Raw genomic sequence first — 8745 nt, 5'->3', positions numbered from 1 at the left:
ATAAAAAGTTTGTTTGTAAAATGAAGACTAGGAGGCATTTTCCCATGGATATCTTAGAATACTTGATATTTTTTATGTGTGTGAAAAGATCCATGACATGTGAAGTATTATTCTCATAACATGTAGCACCCAACATCCATGTTTAAGGATGATTCTATGAGAAGAGTTATCAGAGTTCATTGTGGGATATCAGGGAGTCATTTTCTCAAGTTACATTGTTCTCCAGCTCCATTTAAGCTTTCCATCACTGATGTGGGAGGTTGTCATGGAATGGATGTGGGGCTCTCCAAGGTCAGGGTGATTGTCGTGATGGAGACGTCAGTTTTATGGAAGAATTGAAGATGCAACTCTCAGAATAGGAATACATTGTGAACAGTCCTGGGGTTTGCAGCCAGGCCAAGATCTCAGTTCCACATAGATTCCTCATCGGTAAAAGGAAAGCGATTGTGAAATCGTATCTTAATTTTATTCTTTTTGATAAAATCCTATTTTAATAGAAGTTGAACAAACTTAGCTGAAAGCCACAAACACCCAGCACTTGCACTGACAAACACATTTAACTGAGAGTGCTTTCTCCCCCAGACCGACAGTTTGGGCAACATTTTAGAAGCAATATGTAATGGTAATGGGAATTTCCCCATAAACACACTGGGAAAAGTAATATTTAAAATGTATGAAATGCATGTCATATACTATACTCTGAAGGTAGATTCTGCATTTTATAGTCACTAGCCACGATTTATTGCATCCTTATTGAGTATCTGATGCTAAAATAAACATTACACAGAGTAAGGCTAGAGTCCTGGAGAAGCTGTCTGGGGTCCTCTGTCACCTCTCTTTGTGGCAGAGTGGGTCTTTGATTTTGATGCCTGCAAACTTGCTCACTGTCCTGTCTTCTTTAGCAAAAGTTCTTGATGGCCACGCGGGGATAAAGTGGTTTCCCCTAAAGGAGACCCATCTGTCTAAGAAGTTCTCATTGCTACTGAGGTGCTCTGAACAATACTTTGACCTTGGCCACCCATGATGTAGCCCATCAACAAACAGGAAGATTACTGCTCTGCAGCTTTATGAAAAGAGTTGGAGTAATTCCAATATCTTAAAGAGCTTAAAACTAAAATATGTAGAACCGTAGAAAGAGTTCAGAGTATCAAATTTTCTCATTACAAACCATAAAAACAACTAGATGAAAACACAACAGGAATAATATAAAAAGAACCAAGTGGTTCATGTAGGTAGCAATTGGCTGCCTACATAAGTCTCATTTTATTTACTTTGTGATTCATCAAAAACAAAGACCTCTATAGTGCCCACTGCTAACCCAGACAACAACTTAAAAAATTTTTAAGGATTGTTTTGAGAATCTAATTGCAAGTTTTTATTGGGAAGAGTATAAACTAACAACATCTCTTATTTCCCTAGTACTATGCATTTTTCCATTCTGCTTTTAGAGCTCTAAGATATTAACACTGAAACCAAATATATAACATACTGAAAAAGACTGTTTATAATTGAAGTACAGGTTAAGCATAATTGATGGAGAAATCAACATACATCGAGGCATATTTGTAAATGCAAAATAGTATTTCAGTCAGGTTATCTTGAATGCATCAGAATGAGTAAACAAACAGTTATCTGTGAGGTACAGAGGTAGAAAGTAGGAAGCATAATTTTCTAGTTTATGTACATAATAATAAGAACTTATCTACATGCTTAGGTTAATAAACTCAGCCTTTTGGAAAGAATCTAAAACATGAGGTACTAGTTTAATGATAAACAAGTGTTAAATTACATAGCAATTCTATACAATGTGTTAATATCTATATTTAAATAAAAAGTTCAAAACCAAGCCCAGAGATGTGAAATGTGGCGTGTTTGATTTTAAGATAATCAAGTCGTCATATTAAACCCTACCCTTTTGCAGTCCTGGAGTGAGAAGGCAGGCTCCCAGGAGTGAGGGACACAGATTGAGTATTTCCTCTGCTCTCTCACTCACTCATTCACTTGCTCTTTCAGGCTATAAACTCTTCTTTGCCTTCCCACAGCCAATCACTGTCATGGTCAAGGTGATGTCAGAATGTGGATTCTCACCAGAAAACCCCCAAACTTCCACACTTTTTCAAGACACAAGCTCAGCTGAATAAACATGAACTGTGGTTCTAGTGCCAAGAGGTTTGCATTGTGGAATTTAATTGAAGGTTTAGATGAAGATGAATAGTTTGAGTTCTGAATATATATATAATAATATACTGGATTTGAATGAAAATAAATAGCAAAAGATTTAACCATTTAAAAATTTCATAATTATACAAATTTTCATTATGCTGAAAGGAAGGAAAACTTACTGCAATCAGATACAATCCTACATTATTAATTTAGTAAAAAAAAAAAGAAAGATACTAAATAATAAAGGAAAGGACCTGATAAGCAAGTAATACTTTAATATCAATTATTTTATATTTTTTTCCTGAAATATGCTTCAGAGACTCATGAATTAAAATTGGTGTAATTAAATGTTAAAATGTGTAAGATATATTTCCTGAAACATATTGCTGAGTATAAAGGTTTTACACTAAGTTTTTGAGGATTGTGCTACTGATAGTAGCACAGTGTACCATACAGTGATGGTAAGTATGCCCTGGGTTGCATGGCTAGTAAATGGGGAAGCTAGGGCTCAAAGTCAAGTCTGTCTAATTCTAGAGTCTACTTTTAATCACTATATATCCTTGCTGGCACACTCAGAAAACTTCAGTGATTCAGTAGATTGGAATATAGTGAGTGGAAGTGGGGACAGCTGAGGATGGTCAGATAGGCAAAGACCAGATGAGGGTATGGAGTCAGGCTGCACTAAGGAGTATGGACTCCATCATGGAAATGAGAGAATCCCAAAGGGTTAAAGCAGAAAAACAATATATTTAGATTTGCAAGTTGGAAAAATCTTTTGTTGATAAGGCAGAGCTGCGTTGAGGAAGGCAAGATTGTTATGCAGGAGAGGAGGTTCAAGAAGCTATTTTAGTGGTCCAGGAAAGCAATGATAAAGGTCTAAACTAAAGCAGTAGCAGTGGGGATGGAAAGGATGGAACAAAGGAAAGCAATGTGAAATAGATAAAATTAACAGGACTTAGTAGAAGTAAGAGAAGTGGAGAAGCCTAGGATGATTTCTGGATTTAGGACTTGGGTAATTTTGAGAATGGTGCGGCCATATCTCATGCAATACCTAGCAGAGCAATTGGTATACTATAATCACTCAGTAAGTGATTAATAGTTAATAGTATAAGATATACTATGAAAGTTAATAGTGTTAAATTTAATATTAAAGTTAATAGTATAAGATATCATAAAAGGAGTAGAGAACTGAGAATCAAAAGATTGAAAGTTTGTTCTACGAATATGTGAATCACTCAACCCCAAGGAGTCTTCAGTTTAAGCCATCTTTTAAAAATAAGGAGATTTTCACACCAAAAAAGAACCAGCCATTGCATTCCTCCATCACCTGTGAAGTATTCTTCCCAAGCAATAGAACTTGACTCTGATGAAGCCTCTATATCTACCAGGTTAGAGAAAATACAGGGAACAGAAGACTATGTAAAATGAAACCATTGAGATGCATTCAGCCAAATCCAGAAAGTGGGCAACTTCATCAGACCTATTACCTGGCTTCTATCTTATTAGCAGAAAAAATACAAAAGGAGGAAAGGGAAACTGTCGATTTAAGAGACTTCAGAGCATAGACATATCTAGAGAAATTATGAAACAACTGGAGAAATGTTGAGTCCTGACCAGATATTTTCTGGTATTAAGAAATTGTTAATTTTTTAGGTATGATGATATTATTATTATTTTAAAAAGAATGCTCATCTTTTAGAGATTCAACCTAAAATACTTATGGATGAAACAGATATCTTGGGGTGGGGATAAAGATGAAACAAGGTTGGTAAAAATTAATAATCATCGGGACTTCCCTGGTGGTGCAGTGGTTAAGACTCCACGCTGCCGATGCAGGGGGCCTGGGTTCGATCCCTGGTCAGGGAACTAGATCCCATGTGCATGCCGCAACTAAAAGTTCACATGTCACAACTAAGGAGCCCACCCGGCACAACCAAATAAATACTTTTTAGAAAAAGGACTTCCCTGGTGGCATAGTGGTTAAGAATCCACCTGCCAATGCAGGGGACACAGGTTCGATCCCTGGTCCGGAAAGATCCCACAGGCCACAGAGCAACCAAGCCCGTGCACCACAACTACTGAAGCCCACACGCTCTAGAGCCCATATGCCGCAACTAGTGAGCCTGTGTGCTATAACTACTGAAGCCCGTGTGCCTAGAGCCCATGCTCTGCAACAAAAGAAGCCACCGCAGTGAGAAGCCCACGCTCTGCAACGAAGAGCAGCCCCCGCTCGTCGCAACTAGAGAAAGCCCATGTGCAGCAACGAAGACCCAACGCAGCCAAAAAATAAATAAAATTTGATAATTATCAAACTGATGATTAGTCAATGCAGATTCATGACACTATGCTCTTCACCTTTGTATATGTTTGAAGTGACCTATACAGTTTTTTTTTTAATGGAAATGATTGAACTAAGTGATCTCTAAGACTTTTTCTATTTCTAATATTCTGTAATCTCTTATCTTCAATGAGTCATTTAAGCCTGATATATCCTTTCCAACAGCCCTGTAGCTACTCTAAATTGACTAGATTTATTCATGCAAGTTTATTGGAACATTCTTTCTAAGAAGTAGTGCTGGAGAAAAAAAACCCCAAAGATTCTTACTGCTTTTTTGTTTGTTTTTTTTTTATAACTAGGGCTGTCCCAACAACACCTTTTGTTAAGGTCTCATCATCACAATGGTCTTCTTTATTTAAACAGGCTGTTATGAACTGATTATCTTAGATGGCATATGAACACACATTCGCATCATTGATGCCACAACCAAGTTTCACTGTGTGATGAGTCATTTCTGGAAAAACCCTACACTCGTTGGGATATACTCTTCTTTTTTACCTGCCACATTTACTCAGTTATCAAATCTTATTAACACCACCTCCACAGTTTCTTTGAAATCCATCCTCCTCCCTCTTTTCTTGTTGCCTATGCCTTTGTTCAAGTCCTCGTTACCTCTTGCCAGGTTAGAATATCAGTAGTACTATTCTAATTCTGAGCATGTTGCCTATTTCCTGTCACCAAAACTTCTGTGACCACAGGATTTAGAAGCAAAGATTGAACTGAGGTCCTGGTGCTGTCTCTTGCTAGCTTCTGACCTTGGGTAAGACTTGCTCAGCCCAAAAAGTCTGCCCCCAACTTTCCTTTCCAATATCGTTTATTACTTCTTGCCTGCTAGAATATATTTCAAGATGCTCTGTATAGACTTATTAATAACTAAGTCTAAGAAGTAAATAAATACTTTTAAGGCATATTTTCATGTGAAGTCTCTTTGCAGCTCTTAATTGAAATCTTAATAACCTAAAATTTTCTTGAATAAATGACAAAATTTCCTCTTTTCTATCAGAAAAATGCTAAACTTCCTGGCTATGCCAATATTCTAGTTCTTACTAAATCCTAAAGGGTTCCATATCTTTCTCATCCACTCTTTCTCTGTGAAACCAAAAGGTAGTATGTAGTTTGGACAACAACCTTCACACCTATAATGTTCTTCTGAGCTATCTCACCGTCAGCCTGGTTGCTTTTTTTTTTTTTTTTTTTTTTTTTTTTTGCGGTACGCGGGCCTCTCAACTGTTGTGGACTCTCCTGTTGTGGAGCACAGGCTCCGGACACGCAGGCTCAGTGGCCATGGCTCATGGGCCCAGCCGCTCCGTGGCATGTGGGAGCCTCCCAGACCGGGGCACGAACCCGTGTCCCCTGCATCGGCAGGCAGACTCTCAACCACTGCGCCACCAGGGAAGCCCCTGGTTGCTTTTTGATACTTCAACTTTGGACCCTTTTCTGCCCAATCTAAGGTGTCATACCCCTTTAACCTTTTGATATTCAGTATGCATTTTGCCCTCCATCCAAGCCTACCTATTCAACCTTTGCCTAGTTTTTCCATCAGTAAGTCTCTGGATCTAGGACTTTATATAATCAGTCAAGTGCTGTCACTCATTTAGTAAGCTTGGGTGGTGGGGTCCAAAAGAGACAGGTTTTTTCCCCTTAGAGCTTGTAATCTAGTCAAGCTCTCCCTCCCCTCTTCCCTCCCAGACCTCCACTGTTTATGTGAAAGTCAAGTAATGCTTTTCCTAACCCCACTCAATTTCCCAGCAAAACTTTCATGTATCCCATAGCCAGAAAAAACAAATACCAAACATGTACCTAATATAAATTCCTATTTAAGAACCATCATGTTCTCTTACTATAATATTGCACCCTTGTGTGGTAATGGTGGTGGTGATGTGTGTGTCTGTGTCATCTGTTTTTTATTGTGAGATTCTAGAGGGCAAGGACTGTATCTATTTAAATTGCTAGATACAGAGTCAGGAAAACCACATCTATGGTTATTTACATGAGACTGATGTTCTCATAGATTTTGACATCAGGTGAACATTAATGAGATATATCAATTAATTCCTTGCACTTTGATAAAGAGAAGGCGAAGATTAGCACACAATGCTATTAGCAGGTAGTAGACTGAGGGCAGAGTACTTATAGACTCTTCTCTGTGACATGGTTCTTGTCTCCAAGGGGAAGACTCTGAATTTGTTTGTCTCCTTCCAAATCTTTATTCAAGATTCGGGAGAAGCGAATGAAGGTTAAATCTGGTTGTATCTCTCTACAACCTTCCCAGGCACTTCTCTTTCTACTTTACCACCTGCTTCTACCTATTGGCTCTCTTTCATTGGAATTTTAATTTTCAAGTCTCTTTTATAAAACAAAGACCAAACAAACCCTCCTTCATCCATACACATTCCCACCTAGCTACTCATATATTTCTCTTTTCCTCTTCACAGTCAAATATCTTGAGAGTTGTCAGCATTTAATAACCCACGTTCTTCACCTTCTACTTGTTTCTCAGCCCACTACAATATGACCTCTGCCCCCATAACTCTGTAGAAACTTATCTCATAAAGGTTAGCCATGACTTCATTCTAGTTAGCCAATGATTTCTTGCTGGTGAATTGCAATGAACACTTTTCAGTCACTTTCCTAGGTGGTGTCAGTAGCAGTTGATGCCACTGACTGTTTCCTCCTCTTTAAAAACTTCTACTTCCGTCCCGCATGCATGGTACTGCATTCTCCTGTTTCCTCTTCCCTCCCTGCCTGCTATTTCTCAACTGCTCTTAAGTGCTCCTCTTTCTTTAGCTGTCCTTTGAATGTTGATATTTTCAGGGCTCTGTCCTTGTCCAGCTCCTCTTCACATTCTCCAGAGTCTCTCTGGATGAGCTCTTTCATTCCCATGGCTTCACTTACCCATCTGCTGTCTTTTTTCTTTTTTTTTTTTTAATTCGAATTTTCCTCCTGGCTTCACGGTCATAACGTATTATCAAACTTATAAGGGAAATCTCCCCCTGGAAGTTACAAAATTACCTTAAATTCCCAACTACCCTTCCTTCTAATTGCTCAAGCTAGGAATGCAAGCCATCCTTATCACTTGTCTGTCCCCTACCCCTCCCACCCCAATGTGGTCCTGTCAGTTCCACAGCCTTCAAGTCTTACTTGTATCCACCCTCACTACAACTATTATCTTACTTGAGGCCACTGTTGTGTCACCTGGGTTACTACAAGAACCTCTTTATTTTCTTTTTCTCCAATCCATTGTTCACACCTTGGCCAAAATAAACTTTCTAAAACATATTTTCAATAATATATTTTCAACCTCTGCTAAAAATTCCCCATGGCTCTAGGATCTTCAGGATAAAATTTAAACTTCTCAGAGTTGCATAGAAGGCCATTGATGATCTGACTCTTACATATGACTCCAGCCCCACCCCTTTACTTGCCTGTCTCACACTAAGCTCAAGTCATACTAAAGTATTTCATTTCTTTCCCTTTACACCATGTCTTTTTCCCTGGGCCTTTGCACATGCTATCTTTGTCTGTCTAACTCTGACCAGTCAGCCAGGACTCAGTTCTGATGTCACATCCTTCAGGAAGCCTGTCCTTATTCCTATCCTCACTTTGGCTAGCTTGGTACCTCTTCTATGTTTCCAAAGCACTCCTGTGATAGTAATGACCCTTCTCTATTGGGGCTGATTGCTTATCTCTTATGACCTCTGAATAGATTAGAAGTTTTTGAGGACAGGGACAGGGTCTTATTTACCATTATATCTCCAACCACTCATCACAGTGACTGACGTAGGACATTTATTCAATAAATATTCTTGAAATAATTGCTGACTGATTAAGAATGAATACTGAAAGACCATTATCACAGTGTTTCTCAACTGTTTTCTTCCCATTATTGTCCAATAAGGAGAAAAAAATAATTTCATTTAATGTCTCCCTAAGGAGAGAAATTAAATACTAAAGAATAATAGAGTTGAGCTTTGAAGGACCATGAACTATTGTAATATCTAAGAGAGTGGGAAAGGGAATCTATATGATATCCGGAGGGCTGTCATGTCTATATCTCTATCAGCCATAGTTAAGGAAAAAACAAACACTCTTTTCTACATATGGACAGACTGAGGAACCATTTTGATCTCGCTTTTTATTTTAAAAAAATTTTTAACCCTCTTTGTGTTTTGAGCTGGAAACAAATTTCTACTTACCAAAGAGCAGCTTTCATGCTATTACTTGATTATTCAATTACTTTGTGA

At 38.3% G+C, this 8745-nt stretch overlaps 1 protein-coding gene across 1 annotated transcript in view; it reads left to right on the top strand.

The window, feature by feature from the left end:
- Positions 1 to 8745, top strand: part of PPM1K (protein phosphatase, Mg2+/Mn2+ dependent 1K) — a 449751-nt gene that overhangs the window by 394068 nt on the left and 46938 nt on the right. The gene's annotated exons all lie outside the window — the stretch shown is intronic.

This window comes from Mesoplodon densirostris, chromosome 1 (genome assembly GCF_025265405.1).
Source record: "Mesoplodon densirostris isolate mMesDen1 chromosome 1, mMesDen1 primary haplotype, whole genome shotgun sequence".
NCBI classification, from domain to species: Eukaryota; Metazoa; Chordata; class Mammalia; order Artiodactyla; family Ziphiidae; genus Mesoplodon; species Mesoplodon densirostris.
Note: the sequence above shows the minus strand (reverse complement) of the source record. Positions and strands in the feature narration are given on the sequence as shown.